This window comes from Cryptomeria japonica, chromosome 10 (assembly GCF_030272615.1).
Source record: "Cryptomeria japonica chromosome 10, Sugi_1.0, whole genome shotgun sequence".
NCBI classification, from domain to species: Eukaryota; Viridiplantae; Streptophyta; class Pinopsida; order Cupressales; family Cupressaceae; genus Cryptomeria; species Cryptomeria japonica.
This window is the reverse complement of record NC_081414.1, coordinates 65,786,612-65,807,401: the sequence shown is the minus strand read 5'-3', so window position 1 is coordinate 65,807,401 and position 20,790 is coordinate 65,786,612. Positions and strand designations below refer to the sequence as shown.

Genomic DNA, 20,790 nt, shown 5'->3' with positions numbered 1-20,790 from the left:
TTTCAAATTTTGGCGATTTTTGGTGAAAAGTGGCGATTTTGTGTTTGGAGACTTGGGCGATTTTTTCCTCCTTTTTTTGCTTGCTGTTCCAGACCTCCATTGTTGCAGATCCGGGTTGCCATTGATGATATTTTTTCAGAATTTTAGTATGGCGCCATAGTTGGGAAAATTTCGATTTTGTTTGGAGAAGTGATTTGGTGCCACATTTTGGTGATTTTCATGCATTCTTGGTGGCTGCCATCATTTCCAGCTTGTTGATTCGCTTCAGATCTGAGGTTTGCTACAGATTTGACCTCCATTAATGGCTGCCATTAATTTTCAGACTTAAGTTTTTATTGTCCAGCCAATTCCAACTTAGACGATTTGCATTTGGAGGTATTTTGTGGAGTTTTCTGTGCATTTTCAGAACCATCTTATCGCTGTTGCAGGTCTGAAAACTCCATTGTTAGGCGGTTGTCTTCAAAAATTTTCATTTCCAACCACTTAACCATTTTGGCGATTTTGCTTGGAGTTGTTTCCTTAGCCATTTTTCACTATGAAACACGGGGATGCGTCCCCTACCTGAAAACCCCCGTCCTAGTCCCGGGGACGTTTCGGGGACTTGGGACGGCCAGGGGACGTCCCCGAAACGGGGGGACGACTTCCCTAGCTGTGGGGGATGTTCGTACGTCCCGGGGACGGCTAGACGTCCCCCACATCTAGGGCTAGGGAAAAATATTAAAATAAAAATAGTCGTATTTTCAATTTTTTTTTAATGATGTTTTTTGCATAATTGAGGGAGTGAAATATCTCATGAAGGGTTTTTTGCCAATAGAAAAATAACACCCGACGCCTATATAAAATAATAAAAGTATTTTTGGCCTTGCGGGGCGATGCCCCTTGACCCCAACTTGGGGGCGCTGCCCCCAAACCCCCGTCGAAAAATATAGGGGGAAACTGTGCTAATGGAAGTAGTGAAAATTTAACCTCCGAGTCTTATTAAGCTCCATTATGTATGTTATTTTTTTAATATCTATTATGATATGCATATTGACAATGTGAATGAATTGAAATTCTGAATTATGAGTGCATATTGAGTATTGAGTCTATTGATAATGTTGTATGTTCGATGTTTGCATTCTAAAATGTTTTCATAGTATCATACACATGCTATATCCATGTTTTCATATGAATATAATGTATAAATGCATGCTTTATCCATGTTTTCATATAAACATTTAGAATTTTCCTATATATTTTAAATTTTCCCTATATTTTATATAGCTGTCCCCTTTGCCGTCCCCCCCCCCTCCCCCAAATTTGGCAAAAAAATTTGCCGTCTCGGAAACTCGTCCCCCTGTCCCCTCGTCCCCCCATCCCGGAAACTTAGGGTAACGTAGATTTTTCATCATTTTCAGGGATTTTTAACTACTTTGCAAGGTGCTGGTAAGTCTGAAGTAATCAATTTTCAGACTTGTCCTCAAATTAATTTTTTTACCAGCCACACTTACATTCTTGAATATGATTGTTTTCATCATTTGAACTGATTTTTATCGAGTTTATGCACATTTTTGAAGATTACAACATGTTTTAAAAGTCTGATTTTCAGGTTGTCTTCAGAATTGTTGACCTCCATTGTTGACTGCGAAAGGTGTCTTCAGATATACATTGTGGGAAAACACAACCTTTCACACCTTTCCTTAGTCATCATTAATTTGGTATACTCCTTTGCATTTTAGCTTGCATATTTTCTAAGCATAAGGAGGTATTCATGAATTTTTATAAAAGGTTTCCATGCCTTAGTGTTGTCACACTTTGAACTTAATTGCTAAAATTTACCAAGTGTATGGAATATTTTCCTGACTCCATGCTCTAATTAGCTAAAATCTTTAGAAAGTCAAGAATTTTATTAAGAGCATTATTTATTTTCTTAAGTCTAACTTCGAGCTTCGTACAGGTGCGATGTCAAAGTCTGGATATAAGGAAAGAAAAGAACTATTGAAGATGCTAGAGACTGGATTTTATCCAGAGCTTAAGATTTCATCCAGATGGAAGGAGATCACTGATACAAACATGCATTTCCTAGACTTCGACCAGATGCAGTGGCAGATGTTCGGAATTGGAGATCAAGTTCCTTCCCCAGCCTATGTGAACATTATGAAGAGTGGCATTTTCCATGCCGCTGGATTTCCATAGTCCATACAGTGCAGTGAGCTGATCCTGGAGTGTGCACGATGTTACGATCCACTCACAAGAATGATCAAGGCTCTTACGGGCGTTGTCATCGCCTACCTTGCTGAGGATGCTATTGCAGAGGTGTTCGGAATTCCACGCGGAACAGACATGAAGGATGTGACCAAGGATGAATATACAGAAAGATACACGAAGAAGATGGGTGTATGCAAGAATTTAATTAACAAAGAGTGGATGATTGAGCCTAGGTCTCATCATTCCAAGGCTCCCAAGACACTCATGTGCATAGATTTTAAGGAGGAATATAGTGATTTGATATTCCTACTCAACAGAGTGATGGGGATGCTGCAGGGAGCAATATTCGATGGATGGATGTTCCATTTCATCCAGGATTGTCTTAGAGGAACACTAGTAAATTGGTCCAAGATTATAAGTGACAACTTGGATTTTCAGCTGAGGAATGTTGAAAGGTCCAAGTCATTCGCCATGACTTCTTACCTGGTATACTTGCTTGCACGGTTTGTTTCATACAGAGGATTAATATGCAAAGGTGAAGTCGGGAATGGGCAAGGACAGTTCAAGAGTCATGAGTGCTATCCCTGGCTAAGCATGTATAGAATTGAAGACTATAAGAGTGAATGATGCATTCACTATGTATATCACACGGATGCTGCAAGGCGAAATCCACAGAAGATTGTCCGAGGAGGCAACAGAGTTAATAGAAAAATATGGATCGTGGTATATACAGTTTCCCACTTTCACATACCTCAGGAGTCATGGGTTTCAATCTGAACCCTACAGACTTTCTAGGTATCCAATCGACAGAATGATATTGTTGGAAGTGGTGAGACAACTTCAGAGTTCGATGTTATTCAGAGAGAGAAGCACAGGACATGCATGACATTCCCTATTTCAGTTGGGAAGACATCAGAGGTTTGCCAGTCCGCCATAGCCGCTAGCACTGCAAGTGAAGAGCTTGCATTCTATCGATTTGCTACATACAAGAAAAGAGAAAGATTTGATCCATACAAGAAAGTAGGAAGGATCAGGGGAGAGAAGTTCACTTACAAAATTGACATAGAAGATTATTGGGCTAACCTGATGGACGAGCAAGCAGTGAAAAGAAGAATGTGGTCCAGAATGTCAGTGGATTTCATGAGGAAGTGTGGACTTTTCCTCATTCCTGATCAGGTATTAGATGATAGAGATCATACACATCCACAGTATGAGAGTGAAATGAAGAAGGCAATCCTACTGCCAAATTGGTCAGAGTTAGAGGAGATTGACCTGAATATATTGATGAGAGAGGTCTTGAATTTCTCCCGCATATGGGTAGATATACAAAGGAATAAGTTAGTTGATATGGGTGTTCCCTTCACTTATGAAAGGATGAAGCTAGAAGAGTCTACTTCTGAGGATGATCAGAGGACTATCAGTGATGTCAGGATTCATGAAGATGAAGAGAGTCAAGCTCCCAAGAGAAGGAAGAACACGTTAAGAGAAGTCAAGGCCTGAGGGAAGAAGATTGAGGAGGTGAAGAAGAAACAAAAGACTATCATTCCTCCACTTATCATTCTTTCACCCCCTCCCAGTGTCTCATCAATCGAAGTGATTGAAGTAACAGAACAGAACAAGGAGACTCAACAGTGTTCCAACACAGTGATACTACCAGAGAATATTAAGGAATTCCATGCCACAACGACATCTGCACCTCCGAATGATAATAATGATCAGCCGGAATCCCCTACTGTCCTTTTGGAAGTTAGTTTGGGCAATGAGGTATATGATTGGACCAGGAATAATCTTGATGATAATGATGATGTTATCTCGACACTGAGAGGACTTGATTGAGAAATATGTCTCGATGATGGTATGGAGATGGCTGCTATTCATGAATGGTTGATGAGAAGTATGGAGAAAAGTAAACAAATGATAGAGGTACAACCTATTGACGACATTGATGACTACCTAGCTAGGAGTGCTAAGGAGAAAGAGCCCAAGAGAGCAGAGATTTTGTCGCACATAGCTAGAGATGAGACAAGAATGCGGATTGTGCAGATTGCTGTTCCTATTGCAGGCGTGACAGTGGACATTGCTACTCCTATGGATTTCCATATCACTTCAGTTGCCCTTGGTCGTACATCCAGAAAGCAAGAATTTCAGGAGGTTGGTGAAAACCTCAAGGCAATCGATGCAAGGTTAGACAGAGAGGTTGCAGAGAAAGAAAGGTACAAAGAAGAGAATATTAGACTCAGAGAGTATATTGCAGGGACAAGGCGTGGAAATTCCACCCTTATTTCCCCTATTGTAGTTGACCATGGAATACATTCACACTGTGAGGTAGCGAGAGATACACTCTCAGAGGTGAAAAGTGGATTGAGAGCGCAAGAAAGCAGGCAAATGATTTCCTTACTCAGTTTGTCCATGCATATGATAGGACAACAGAGCTCGTATTCAAAATCTAGTATTTGGAGGGAGTTTGGGAAGAATTCCGGCCTATCCAAGACAAGACTATTCCACGCCTCTAGGCTTTGAAGAGGATTCCTAATTCCACATTGGTCAGCGAGAACATTGTGCATAGTGGAGACAGATATGATTTCCATGGCTAGTGTTGTTCATTAGCCATGAAGAAATCAACTTATGAGAACGCCCAGTCGAGAAGTATGGAGATGGAAGGATTAATTCAGGACATTCAGATGAAGATCCTTGCCTCGATTGAGGAATTATTGGGTGTTGATGTTAGTGATGCTAGTGGTTTACACTTAGCCAAATTAAGAGACAAGATGAAATTTATGTATTTTTGCCAGTTGGACTCTTTGAAGAAGAGTCAGATAGATGACTTTGTCTCTTTGTTGATTCATGTTCATAGTTCGCAGAAGCTCATGCCAGAATGGGAGAATACTTTGAATGCTTGCTTGGATTCACTGGACGTGATTGATTTACAATAGGATACCTTGCCTAGCATTTCCATGGAGGAGTTAGATTCAGTATTGGCTAGATTCTTGGAGTATGCTAGGAGAGAGAGAGAGATGCAGGGAGGAATCTTCTAGAAGATTCCCTATTTGATGACTAGGTATCTTTTCATTGGCCCATATGCTGGTGGCACCATTTTTGATGTAACCCTAATTAAGGCAATTTTAGGGTTTTGTTGGCATGATCTTGGCCGTTGATCTTAGATCAATCTTGGCCATCCATTTTGTAAGAGACTCTATATATGCGTCCTTGTCTCTCATTTGTAAGGGAGAGTTTTTTGTAGAATTGTTGGTATATGGTGCAGCTATTTGAATCCTAATCATTGTTCAATTGTTGGTGATTTTGCTCTTCAAGTGTTGTATTTGCATTCATGGTTCTCAATTCCTCCAAGTTAGATTAGAATTTATTTTCATGTATGTTAGATTGAGTGGAAGATTTGTTGAATTCATTTGTGTGGAATCCTTAATCCATACCACTAGCCTCTTGCCGCTGGTAAGTTTGCCTTGTGTGGTGTTGATGTGTATTTTGTACACGACCAAACACAGAATAAAATACCTAAAAGGTACCTTATCCTCTCATGAACAAAGTTCCCGATTGCTGAAGATCTCGCCGAAGGATTAGTCGAGACAACTCCAAGGTTCTGCTTTGTAGGATCTCTACTCGTGGATAAGCTCTTCGCGGTATGATGTGATTTTGCTGGAATCACAAGGGGACTTACACTCAATGACCTAAACGTCTGATTTGCTAGAATCACAAGTCCTATTAACTAATTGGAAGACAAACAAATGACAAAAGATGCAGGGTTCAGGACGTCTACTCTACTACCTAGAATGCAAGAAAATGGATGAATGACTAGGTGGAGTCCTACTGGGCTGGGTCTCACCATCGGTTGAACAATTCAACACCAACTCAGTGCGATCTTCTAAGGGATGCTTCCAATATGTTCAAATCGTACACCATCTGACAATGATCACCATTCAAGATAATGCATGAACAATAGACGTGTAACGATTTAAGATTAAGCTCATTTTATGCCAGTTGACCACGCAGGGCGCACTTACCATCAGTAAGAGGCTAGTGGTATGGACTAGACAGATTCCACACAGGTGCATTCAACAATTTTCTTCACTCAATCTAATCATCTATCATCAAAAATGAAGATTCAACAAGAGACCATGCACATTGCAAAGAAACAACATATTCCACCATATATCTTCAATGAAAAGAAGTCTTTACAATTAAGGCAACAATGTCTTGCCTTCTCTTCTTAATCTACTCTAATTGCTATTCTACTATTCTGGTGGCCTCTATTACTAACTATTAACTATTAGCTATTATTGACTAACTATCAGCCTTTACAAATGAGGAGCCAGGGCTTATATAGTGCCCATAATACAATTCAATGGCTTAGATCAATTTGAGATCAATGGCCAAGATTTTACAATGAAACCCTAATTAGGGTTTGTTAGAACAAACTCAATTATGGCCAATGAAATAATTGCATTATTTGGACACGTCTTCTTTGGAATATTCGACCAATGGAGAACTGGGGTAGGTACATCGAAGTTTGTGCCATCTCCCATGAGTCAGGTACATTGAATTTGGACACGCTGAGGTGGACCAACCCGACTGGAGGAGTGATGACTGGGATGCCACCTTGTCCGACACTTGGTTGATGTTTAGAAGCTAACTTCAATTAACTCTTCTGAAACTATTGGCTTCTTCAACGGACCCTTGCTTTAACCTCGTTTGTCTTTGATGTGCAGGATGGATGGTGTACCTTTCCTTCAAATGCTGGATTGGAAGAGGTCGTCCCTGATGATGCTGGACCGGAGAAGGCCGTCCTTGTTGATGCTGGAATGTAGAAGGTTGTCCTTGTTGATGCTGGACTGGAGAAGGTCGTCCTTGTCTTGGCTTGATCTTCTTTCATCTGCAAAAACAAATCAAAAGATGATTAAGGACATAATAAATTCATTTCAACATAGTATTTCACACCTTAAATCATCAACAAAAGATATTAAAATGAAGTTAGTTCAAGACTCTTTCCAGGGACAGGCCCTATAAGAATTTCGCCCTGGACCCTCTGGAAGGGTCAGGAGCGAAATTAGCATTCCTGGCCAACTTAGACCTCTTTTCAACATTACCTCACAACCAGCTCCTCGCTTGGCCCAAACAAGGTGAAAAATAGTAGTTTCAAAAGATTTCGCCTTGGACCCTCTGGAAGGGACAGGAGCGAATTTTGCATTTTTGGACAAATTCCATCATGCCTCTACTCCAAAATGTCTTCCAAGGCAAGCATACGCTATCCTTCTCCTCACCAAAGGCTAGGAATCTACAACCTGACCTTCCTCATGGGCAAACTAGTTGATTTTGGAAATTTCGCTCTGGACCCTCTGGAAGGGTCAGGAGCAAAATTCCTTCTTTAGGCTTCATTTTACATTTCCTTCACTTCAATTCATCTGGACTCCCCCACATTAAATCAACTTCCCAACTTGGCAACATTGGTTTGATCTTCACAAGGCCCAAAAAGGAGAATTCGCTCAAAAACTTAGCCAGGAACAAGACCTATCTAGGATTTCGCTCTGGACCCTTTGGAAGGGTCAGGAGCGAAATCCTTGTCTTAGCTCAAAATCTAAATTTTTGGTGGCTAAAATCCATTCAAAGGCAATCTTAAGGGCTTATCTTACCTAGGTCTAAGCTTGGCCTGGCACAAATTTTAGAGAAAATGATGGGTTTTAGGATTTTCGCTCTGGACCCTTTGGAAGGGTCAGGAGCGAAAATCTTGTTTTAGGCTCATTCCTCCATCATTTCAACTTGAATTCACCTCCAAGACTAAGGACACATTGCCTCACTCCTAACTAGGCCATAAAAATCAAAATTTTGACTTGTCTTGCAAAGAAAGTAGGTGATCCTAAGATTTTTGCTCTGGACCCTTTGGAAGGGTCAGGAGCGAAATCCTTGGTTTGGGATAATTTCCATCATTTTTCAACACCAATTAACTTCAAAAGGCAAGAACATGTCTCCTCGCACCCATCCAAGCCATGAAAACCTAACGTTTGACTAGACTTGCAAGGAAAATAGGTGGTTTTAAGATTTTCACTCTGGACCCTTTGGAAGGGTCAGGAGCGAAAATCACTTTTTGGCTCAATTCCTTCAAACTTGATAATTATTGACCATTCAAGGACATGCCTAAAGACACCTCTACTCTTGACCCACACTAGAGTTGGCATAAATTTGAGGGAAAAGATAGGTTTTGCACAATTTCGCTCTGGACCCTTTGGAAGGGTCAGGAGTGATTTTCCTTTTCTAGCCCAAAATCATCATTCTTTCAATCCCACTCTTCTTTGCAAGGTGAAATTTCATCTCTCTTCGACCTAGGAACAAGGTTTTAAGCTCAAACAAGGTTAAAAATATATGCTTGTAAGGAATTTCACTCTGGACCCTTTGGAAGGGTCAGGAGCGAAATTTCCTTCCTTGGCTAAAACGCTCATTCCTTAACTCTTTCAAACGTCTTTAAGGGTTTCAATATGTCCATTCAACATGCCTTGGACATCAAAACTTGGCCAAATAAGGAAAGAAATGAGGTCTAGGAGGATTTTCGCTCTGGACCCTTTGGAAGGGTCAGGAGCGAAAATCTCATTCTTGACTTGATCCTTCATCTTTTCAACTCCAATCCACTCTAGAAGATAACTAGACATCATTCTTCACCCAAGGGATAAGGTCTTAAGCCAAAACAAGGTCAAAAGATTAGGCTTGCAAGGAATTTCGCTCTGGACCCTTCGGAAGGGTCAGGAGCAAAATTCACCTTCTTGGCTAGAATCCTTCATTTTTTCAAAGCTTCCAAATATTTCCAACGTCCAAACATGTCAACTCTTCCCTTCAAAATGCCTTGCAAATCAAAATTTGGTCAAATAAGGCCAGAAATGAGTCTTAGGTTGATTTTCGCTCTGGACCCTTTGGAAGGGTTAAGAGCGAAAATCTTGATTTAGGCTTTAATTGCTCATTTTTCAAACTTCAAACCACTTCAAGAAGAAAACTTAGATCATTTTCCACCTGAGGAAGAAGGTTTCAAGGTCAAACAAGGTAGCAAATGAAGTTTATGATGAATTTCGCTCTGGACCCTTTGGAAGGGTCAGGAGCGAAATTCCTAATCTTGGCCAAAATCCTTCACATTTCTACGTTCCATCACCTCAAAAGGCAGAGACATGTTATTTCCTTCCCAAATTCGCCCATGGAACAAGGTTGGTATCCAAAACAAGGGAGCAAATGAGGCTTATGAAGAATTTCGCTCTGGACCCTTTGGAAGGGTCAGGAGCGAAATTCCTATTTTGGACAAGATCCTCACTTTTCAAAACACTTCTCAAGGCAAGAACACATCAAGACTCACACACAATGCCTAATAAACCAACGCCCATCCAAAACAAGGAAGGAAAATGAGGGTTATAAGGATTTTCGCTCTGGACCCTTTGGAAGGGCCAGGAGTGAAATTCCTCTCCCAGGCTAGAATCCATCATCCCAAGGTCTAAAATCTCTTCTCCAAGGCAAAGTTGCATCAAACCTTCTCAATTATGCCTCAAAAGTCTACAAACTTGGTCAAGCTAAGGAGAAAAATAGAGGAAATATGAATTTCGCTTTGGACCCTTTGGAAGGGTTAGGAGCGAAAATCACCTTAGGCCATGATCCTGAATTCATTTTTTCGCATTTCTTCATTCAAACAAGTGCTTTTGCCTTCATTCAAGCCTGGGAATGCTTTAGTTCTAGGTTTTGGTCAAAGTAGAATGTCTTATGGAGAATTTCGCTCTGGACCCTTTGGAAGGGTCAGGAGCAAAATTCGCTTTGGACCCTTTGGAAGGGTCAGGAGCGAAATTCGCTTTGGACCCTTTGGAAGGGTCAGGAGCGAAATTTGACGTTTTGAACTCTCTGTTAGGATCATTTTATGGAATATAACATTTAAGTATAAGACTTATACTTTAAGTTATATTCCATATATACTTTTAGGATGTCTGAGAGTGGTTTCGGACCTCCAGGAGTTATATTGCAAAATCTAGTTTTTGGAGGATTCTTCAGTTTTCCAGACTTAGTCAAATTTCAGGATCAGGACATTCCAGACTTAGCCAAATTTCAGGATCAAGACATTCCAGACTTAGCCAAATTTCAGGGCATTTGAAGATTAGGATGACATTTCAGACTTCATCACTCACCAACTCGACCTAGCTCGGGCCTTCAAGAATGATATCCACTCACAAAGCAAGACACAATTAGCAACGAGAGCAAAACCAGGCCCTAAGGAAGACTCTCAAAGAAACCCTAATTCTGGGGCCCTGTGAACTCACCCTGGCTCAAGCAAAGCCTGTAATCCAACAATCCCCTCGATAGCACTCATCCTGCAAAGGCTAACAGACAAAACCCTAAAAGACCTAGAAAACAAACCCTAGAAAGCAAAAAGTAGGGGTCCCCATTTGCAATGGGGCGATGTGTGAATACGTCACAACATGTGGTCAACTGAAATTTAAAGTAAGCTTAACTTCAACTATTACGCATCCCTTGACAAGCATCAACTTGGATGGTGTCAACGTTTGATGGTGATAGCCTGAAAATCTTTAAGTATACCTTAGACGATTGCACTAAGCCTGTGTCAATACCTGATTGTGAGACCTTGCCTGGTTTGATTCCACCAAATCCATTCATCATTTCCTACATTCTTAGGCTTAGAATAGATTTCCTGAACCCTATTCCTTTTGCCCATTTTTTAGTAAGAAGTAAATCCAGAGCCATATTGATAAATCTTAAGTTGTCAGCACACCTATTCCGCATCATTCATGATAATCCAAACATTTGCAGAAGTCCCCAAGTGAAACACAACAATTCACATCAACCATTGAGTTACCCACTCGTCAAGACCTGACATGAAGAAACCTTGGAATCATTTTAGTTGATCTCATTCTTAGCATCTGAGGTGATTTTGTTCAAGAGAGGGTAAATTATCTTGGTAATTTATTCTGTAATGTTATGTGCCTAAAACACACATCAACAGGTACGTACCCAAGCCATCCCCAAATCGCAAAAAAATAGTGGAAATGTCCTGGGAAACAAGGGCCGGTGTGGACTGCCGTTGGGGACGTCCGGTAGTCCCAAGGATGGTAGGGGACGTTTGGGATGCCCCCCGACTGTCGTGGGGATGACCAGACGTCCCTAGCGGCAGTCCACTATTTAAGAAAAAAACCAGTCAGGTCAAACATACATCTTGAATTCATATGGTTAAAAAGCATTATTTTATCAAGTGCATATTTATTCTTCTTAACAATTACAGAATCTGACAATATTCCAATAATCAGAAATCTTATTGTATCATGTATGATATTAGAAATCTTATTCATCCGCATTTAGATTTGCCATGCTTTTGAACCAAAAGATTGATGAAGTAACAACCGTTAAATAGCTATACCATCTTTCCATGGCTTAAACAAACAAGCCGTTACTAATGGTTGACAATGATAACTATGAATTTTGACTAAATAAATGCATATGATACTTGATAAAACTTATAATTTCAAGGTCATGACATTTTCGTTTTGTGTTTTTTCTTCCAGAAATGATCAAGAAGCTGCCACAAAAATAAAACCTATTTCTTCTGTTTTCTATTGAGGACGTTGAGACTGAAAAGTTTTAGGTTACTCCTACAGTATGTTGAGTTCATCCAAAAGGCCATAAATTCCTAATGGATCGAAAAAAATCAAGTTTATGATTAGACTGCAACAATTGTGTGATGAAAGCATTTGTTTATTTTACTATTGAAAAAAGAAACATCATGTAAATCCACTATCACTCTTTATTACAGTAAAATAAAGAGGATTGAAAGAGAAGGAACCTGTCTAATCTGTCTGTACCAGCTAAGAGTAAATCCTTGGCTACTGGACAGGAAAGAAACATTTCAGATAAACCTTAATACCTAGAAAGAAACATCCACACCAAATTTATCATTTTCATATTTTAATTGAAAATGAAACTATATGGCAGCACTGTAGCCTCTAGGCATTTTGTTATAAGTTTATAACTTGTGTGTTATTTTTAATATCACATGGATATTGACAATGAATTCCGAATTCCGAATGCATAGTGAGTATTGACAATGAATTCTGAACACAAACGTTATAACTTATATGTTAAAGTTCTATAATGTATATATGCATGCTCTATCCACGTTTTCATATGAATATAATGTATATATGGATGCTCTATCGTTTTTTTCATATGAATATAATGTATATATGCATTCTTTATCCATGTTTCATATGAATATTAAAATTTCCGTATATATTTTAATTTTTTCTTATATTTTTTTGTAGCTGTCCCCTTTGCTGTCCCCAAAAATGGCGTGAAAAATCAGGGACACGGAAACACATCCCCTTGTCTCTCCATCCCGAAAACTCGGGTTAACATACTTTAATGTGATTATATTGCACAATTTCAAGGTTTCAAGGGTTTTAGGATGTTGACATATTTGTCATTGATGTCAATAGCTACATCTGCACATTGCGGCAGGATCAGACCAGGAAACAAAGTGATGATTTAAAGGCCAAACAAATTTCAGGAAAAGATTAATATTCTTATCACCTTGATACATTAGCCTTTTGTTTTCAGGTTGTAGATACATGAGCATTAATGTCTTCATCAGATTGTGGTGTGAATCTGTATTGCATTGTTAAAGAAACATCATAAATCTGTTTGTTGAATGGCAGTGTTAATAGGTTTATCAGATTGTAGGTCGGGCTGATAATATGTATTTAAAGAGACTGCTGAAGAATGCAGTTATAACTATTCTTAAACTGAATCTTAAATATAACTGTTGACGTAAGCCTAAAGCATAACATTTCTTCTAAAACGATAATAAAAAGGGAACCTAAGTTATGCGAAGGTCTTAAACAAAGGAGTTATTGGTTAAGACAATAACTAATAACAAACTGGAAACTGTAAAAAGTCTTATTTAAAGCATTCATTGGGAAGTCAAGATGGTGATGAGGTGATGAATACGTTTCTGAAAAATTTGTGAAGAAGTTTTTGAAAAAAAAGTTGCTGTTGTGTAGAGAAATGTTTTGAAGAAACATATTTCTGTAAGAAAGCATACTTGCCATGTAAAGAAAAGAGTCATATGCTGCCATAGAATAGGAGGCATCGTATAGCTGTGAATTGTACCATTGGTGGTGTCCCATGCCATAAAAGTTTTTGAAGGGTTTTATGTGCTTATTCAGACTGATCTTTCAGGTTTCAGTGTGCAGCAACCTTCAGAATATTCAGAAGAAACGGTGGGATTCAGATTAGGCCTCTGGTTTTTCAAATTCCTTTCCCTGTCTTCAGTGCATTCATCTTCTGTGATTTTTATTTTAAAAGGACAGTTTGTTAATCAGTGTGTGATAATATATTCGTGTTAATCTTTATAAAGTTTGTGGCATCTGTAGTTGGTTAACACTATCTTGTAATTCTTTCAGAATTGGTATACCTATTTGTAGACTTGGTGCTTAAAGACATTTGAATTGTAACCTGTAAAGTTGGTGCTTTTCAGAGATTGAATTAAGCATATGTTGTAAATGCAGTGAGTGCATGAGTCTTTGTATTTTGTCTTGCAGAGTTGGTGCTCTGCTCAGAGATTTGCTGAGATCTTGGGGTTGGTGCCCTTACAAACCTTGTAATCTTTTTAACTATGAGGCTGGATTAGGACAGTAGATCCTGGCAGCATTTCTCACCGTGGTTTTCCAATCTTGGGTTTCCATGTATCCTCTCGTGCATTGGTTTCATTGTGTGGCATTGTTTCAGATTTCAGTTTAGTACTTTTATTTTAGAATTAAATTTTAGAACTTAGAATAAGATTTATTTACTACTGATTGTCCCCCTCCTCTCAGTAGTAAATCTGTGTTCTACATAGGGGTCCATTAGCATAGTAGAGGAAACTTGTAAAGTAAAATTAATTAGAATTAATTAATTTACGCAAGCTGCATGCCTAAGGAAGTGTGCATAAGGAAAGTGGCCTTTGGTATTCCGTTCCTGTCGTATTCTTCCAACTTATGGAGGTAAAAGCTAGTGATTTTTGGGAAAATAATTAATGAATTTTCAGTTTCCAATATGGGGTGAACGAGCACAACTTGGTTTATGATTTTATTCATTTATCAAAGGCCATAGCTATATAGGCTGCCCAAAATACTATGGACCTTGGTGATATTTACTTAACTATATGAACTTTTGAAAAGAAATTTGGTCTAAATCCTAGTTGATCCTATGAGGAAAGTATTATGTGTTTTCCAATCTATGTAAATTTCAGCAGATTCCTAACATAGTAACAACACTTAAAATAAGTAGAATAGAAGAGAATAGAACAACCACAAGACAATCTGACAAAACCTTGATTAAACCCTTGTATAGAAAAAACCTAGCATCAAAAAACACCAAACACAATGTATTAATCAGCAATAAAGGTTACAATACAATATCGAGGTTTTTGTGCTTCAATGAGGTATACTCTTTGAATCTAGAGGAATTCCGACATCCTAATTGTTGATGTGTTTTTTATGACACCTTCGAACAGAATAAAGTACCGAGTACTCTATCCTCTTGAACAAAATCTCCTCAAATGCTAAGCTATGTGATCAAATGAGGTGACTCCAAGGTTCCTATAGTCAGGTCTTGACTTTATATGTGGATATACTCAATGTAGAGATGTGATTACTGGTAATCCAAGTGGACTTATGCTATGAACTACAACCAGAACATGAACATTTGATGTATCAATCATATGATGCTTCATCTCCTAAACTAATTCAAACTCAAATGAAAAAAGGACAAAAGGGGAAAGGGTTTAGAGAATCTATGCCAAATCCTAATTCCGAAGGATAATGACAATAATGAATGATGTTTTAATAGACAAATCCTTCATGAAACTACTTTCTAGTTAACCAAAGATAGCTCACAACGCCATAGAAAGAGTGCGATCTCCCAAGGTAGTGAAAGATTTTCACATTGTAAACAATCCATTTGAACACCCAATATTGGTGCAGTCCAAATGAAGTATTCACAATCGAACTTAGCCACAATAATTATTGGGTTCAAAATAACCATGCAAAACAACTTGCAATCAACAAGGTGTAAATGGTATGAACCAAAAGATTCATCAAATATCATCGCACTTATCCATCATAATCAATGAACTTTATGTAAATTTGAGGATATAACAAGAACCATGCAATATGTAGAAGAAACACCACTATTCACCATAATTTCGATGAAAAGAATGTTTATGTACATACTTTGGCAACAATTTCTGCCTTCTCTTACTCTACTCTATTCTTAATTGCTAACTATTCACTATTGTCTATTAACCTTTACAAATGAGAGCAGTGAGCCTTATATAGAGGTCTTTGTACATTTCAATGGCTTAGATCAATTTGAGATTAATGGCCAAGTTTACAATATGAAACCCTAATTAGGGTTTTCTATTACAACTCCTCCTTGGCCAATGATAAAATTACATTGAGTTGGACACATGTCCTTCTGTGTGTGTTTAACCAATGAGAAAATAGGTTAGGTATGTGAAACGATATTTGATGCAGTGCCATGTGTCACATGCTATGCCTTTGGATGAGTCAAATTCAATGTATTTGGACATGTTGATGTGGCACAATCTGAGAGGTTGGATGATGACTGGGATGCCATCTCAACTTGTTCCTTGTGAAGTTCTCTCTTCAAGTTGATCTTCAAAATTGTGATGATGTTGCACCTTGTTCCAATGCAATTACTTGAATGTGTCGAATCCTTTATCCTCATGCTCCATGTACCCGACTATTGGTCCCAAACCATGAACTGCAGATTCCAGATCAGACTAGGGCTGGAAATAGATGAGAATAACTCTGAAATTCGTTCCAAATCAACCCACACCAGAATCAGTCCTATGTTTGATTAGTAATTTGTTGCTAAAGGTGATGGAATGCACTCTTTAATGTCTCTGAATCTGCCTACTTCACTCTGTTCCTTGTTTTTGTTTGATTTGAAATGATTGTTCATCACCTTGTCTAATATGTCTCTTCACGTTCTTGAGACGTTCTTGGACATGGTGAAAATATCCCTTTTGTCTTGAAAGTCCTTTGAAATTGTGAACATTGTCTTGAATGTGCTGATCCTGAATTCTGCATTGGTGAATATCCTTCCTACGCCCTTGAGGTGTTCTTCCTTTATAACCTTCTATCCTTGCATCAAAACCCTACAAGCTGATGGAATTCGCTTCAAAATTTTCTCAGGTCTGATCTTCAATTTGCAGTATAAATTTGATGAAATTCACCTTTATATTCTGCTGTGAAGTTTGCTGCCTTTCTGCTTCTGATTTGCCTTGGTGATCCTTTTGCACTTGGTTCCTCGTCTTGCATATGTTGAGTTTCTCCATTCTTGTGCTTCACTCCTTATCCACTTGCAATCAGACCTGCAAAAGAGACATAGTTCGAGTTAAAACATCATAAACAATCATTTAATCCTATAAATTAATCACCTCCTCAAGTGTGGAATTATCCTTTACATGCTTCATTTAGGTCTAGGCCTAATTTCAACCTTACACGCTCCATTTAGGTCTTTACTTAAGTTATTGCAATTTGAACCCTCCACGTTTGACATTATCTATACATGCTTTGAAAGGGTAAGACGTAAGTTAGCCCTATGTTTAATCTTCCACACGCTTCATGTTTTGTGTCTCTACCTTTAGGTCAATCCCTTTCACACATTACACTTTTAGGGCTTACTTATCTCTTACGTTTCAGTTTGGGACCATCATCCACACACTACCCTTTTAGATCCTCTTTTCACACATTTTGCAATATGATTCATATGTTTCATGTTTCAAGCAAGGTTCACACGTTTTAATTTTTAGGCCAGGACCTAACCTCTCACTTTTGCCCTCATATATTTCACTTTAGCTTCTTCCAATTGAGGTCCCCCCCATTTTGCTTTGGCCTACACTTTTTGGCACTTAGATCAGGACCTAAATCTAGGTTTACATGCTTAATGAGAACCTATCTCCATTTCCTCAACATGTTTCAAAGGTTTTAAGGATTTAAACCAGCCCAATTCACATCTTGTCACACGGTTTAGCACTCCAAGCTGACTTTGCAAATAATCATTCAAGGTGAAGTGCTCAATAAACATTCCATGTTTTTCTTGCATTTGTTTTAATTGTGGTCTCTAAGTTTCCTTTTTTTTAATTTTTATTTTGAGGAAGGTTGATTAAGGCAATTTTAAAATTTCCTTATTTTTTAAGGAAGTTCGAACAAGGCAATTAAAAGTTCCTTGTTTTTCATGGAAGATTGCACATGGTAAATAAACTCCCTTATTTTTTTGAGGAAGTTCGAACAACGCAATTAAAAGTTCCTTGTTTTTTGAGCAAGTTCGAACAACGCAATTAAAAGTTCCTTGTTTTTTGAGCAAGTTTGAACAAGGCAATTAACCTTCCTTGTTTTTTGGGGATTTTTTTTCGAATACTTTGTCGCACATAATAAGAAATTTTAATCTTCCTTGTTTTAGAAGGAAGTTTTTTCCAATTTCCTTGTTTTATAAGGAAGCCTCAATTTCACCCAAACTTAACCCTTGAAATTTTTCTTTAAATTGATAAGACCAAAAGCGCACAAGGTAAGGAAGACTCAAATTTCCTTGTGTTTGAAGGAAGTTTTTTGATTTTCACGTTTTTGAAGAAAGATTTTTTTTACTTGCACGTTTTCGAAGGAAGATTTTTTTTAATTCCTTGTTTTTGGAGGAAGGTTTTTACTTCCATGTTTTTGGAGGAAGGTTTTTACTTCCATGATTTTGGAGGAGGGTTTTTACTTCCATGTTTCACCTCCTAAATTTTTCCAAAGAGTGGAAAATTGATCCCCATAAGGAAATCTCTAATCTCTTTCTCACTTATCCTTCACTCTTTAGGGGTGGAAAATCAAACCTTAGAAGGAAATTTCCAATTTTTCACTCACTATGACTTCTTCTGGACAACCTTGCAACATGACAACATTTGACAAGTCGTGACATTTTACAATTTTGCAAGATGACAACTTTCTTGCTCAACCTCCACACTTGCTCCTCACTAGCAAAGGTTAACGACTAAGAAAACCACGACCAAGCTAAGCAACTAAGAAAACAACAACCCTAAAAAGTGAAAAGTGGGGTTCCCCATTTGCAATGGGGTGATCTGTGAAAATGCCACAACACTAACCTTGCATAAAACTTGACATGATATCTCCATCTCAGCCCCCGTATATATAGCCCAAGGAGACCCAACAACCAAGAATGGTTTTCCAAAACAATGGGCTCAAAACCTTGAGTCAAAAAGAAGTCAAGGTGGTACACATCTAGACTCCAAACCATGCACTTCACCTCCAAGAGTAACTCCACAAATAGAGTGGAACTTTTGATTGACTGGTTTGATTCCTATGATCAAGGGGGTCCAAGTGTGACTTGCAAGTGCTCCAACATGAATCTGTAATTACACTTATACACCTCATGCACATGGCTATCAACAACTAGTCAAAGACGTTAATCACAGTCCACCAAGTAGGCCTCGATTCAGCGACTTCTTACTATTGTCATAAGACCAACGACATATAGTGAAGGGTGCCAACTATGGAATCTCAAGATTCTATCCAAGTGGGGTGCCATTTTCCATGTGGGCACATTATTTACAATATTACAAAATATTAAATAATTGCAATTAGACTTAGGACTTGCAAGGTGCTCAACACTACCTACTCCCCTAGTCCTAAAATCTTTGCCAGAACTCCAATGGTTAAAGAACCTTGTGATGATGCGTTTCTGTTTTGGTTGAGATCAATCTGGACTGACGGTTAAAAAACTTTCAAGTTACTTGCAGACCTTTGAATGCTTATGGGCCAAAAGATCCTGATAAGTTACTTGCCAGAAATTCACTGGCTGAGCTGATTTGTTTGCAGATGTTTTACTGAGTCTCTATAGAAACTCTCCAGCTAGCAAAAAAGGTTTTAATGTTTTCAAATATTTTTCCATTGTTTTGGATTTGAACAATTTTCATAGCTATTCAAAAAATTAAATTTTTCTTATATTTTTAAACAGTATTTTGCACGTTATTTTCAATAATTTATGTATATTTTTAATATGCAGAGTTTTTGCCAAGTCAGTTTTTGAATTATGGTGACAACAACCCTTGTAGTTATTGTAAATATCATGCCTTCTTAGGGTTAAAGTTTGTGTATATTTACCTTAAAGTAAATATATTTAACCTTTAGGATTAGTCTATATGGTTGGATTGAAAAATTCAGCTGGGATAGTGAAAGGGTGTTTTGGGTACTAATTTAAAAAGTCGAAGTATCCGTCCTCTGGGCTTATTATTTTTATCACATGTTAATCTGTGTACAAAGTTCAGACTTTTGGGTGCTACAGATTTCCTTCCCCTCGTTTTGCAGGAATATGTTTCTGCAACCCACTTTATATGTATGTGCTGAACTTTACTGTATCTATAATCCACTTTTAGTGTTTGTAACAAAAATAAAATACTGTTTTTTAAAATGATAATATCTCATGATATGTTATACTTTAACTGTCATTTTTTTTCATCATCCTTTCTTTGTAAGTGGCAACTTAAATTAGTGCGATACTCTTCTTCATCCTTGGTGTACTCTTTGTAGATGGAATACAAAGCTGAAAAGCAAGCAAAACGGAAGGCTTATGCCAGGTTGAAGGAAATTGCTCGGCTTGAAGGGAAGAAACCCCCTCCAATCCCATATTGAAGTACAATTAAGGAGATTCAAGCTGCGGAAAAGAAATACATACATGAACGCTTTACCAGCCCAGATATCTTGAATCTAGTGGAAAAGCTGAAACAACAAATGCAAGCGAACATGGAGCAAAGAGAGAAAATGAGAAGAAGATAATCTAAGTGCATAAATTTGTTTGTTATTACATTTATGCATAGTGTAACTTGGTTTACTTGTTCCTAGGAGAAGAGTCGGATCAATTTTGTTAAATTTGCTCATGTAGCTTTCATGATTTTGTGATGATGATTGTAATCCAAGCAATCAGTAAAAACCAGTTAGATGCTGCCAAGGCCTAGATTCTTGACAGGGGCATGAATAAAAATTGGACAATTGCATTAGACAAAAACTTACCAAATAGCTGAGGCATAATAAATAACTGCTATGATCGGTCCTTAAGTGGATTTCTTACTTGCGATTGGACTTTAGAATCTTGCTGCAATCTGTAAAAAAACTTTTAGGTTTTCAACTCACAACTAGACTTTGGACTCTTGTTGCAATCTACTAAAACACAAAAAAAGAGTTTCTAACTTGCAACCATAATTCAAATTTTAATGTAGTTTACAAAAAAAATGCATTTTTGACTTAAAACTAGACTTCATACTTTGATTGTAGTTTGCGAAAATGATGCAGGAGCATCACCGAAAAATATTGTTTTATTTTTCAATAGGGGCTAAAAATAGCAAGGTTAGCATTTTTAATAAGTTTGTATTTTTACATGTATGAACTTGAAAACTTATGCTGTGTAGTGAAATTGGAATATAAGGTGAATGCTGAAAGGATCATCCCAAATCCTGTGGCATTTGAGAGATATTGATGTTTTTGTTTTGGGAAATTTCTTCAA

At 38.0% G+C, this 20,790-nt stretch overlaps 1 pseudogene; it reads left to right on the top strand.

Moving 5' to 3' along the window:
• Window positions 1–20,357, top strand: part of LOC131033351 (uncharacterized) — an 81,978-nt pseudogene extending 61,621 nt beyond the window's left edge.
• The last annotated feature ends 433 nt before the right edge of the window (window positions 20,358–20,790 follow it).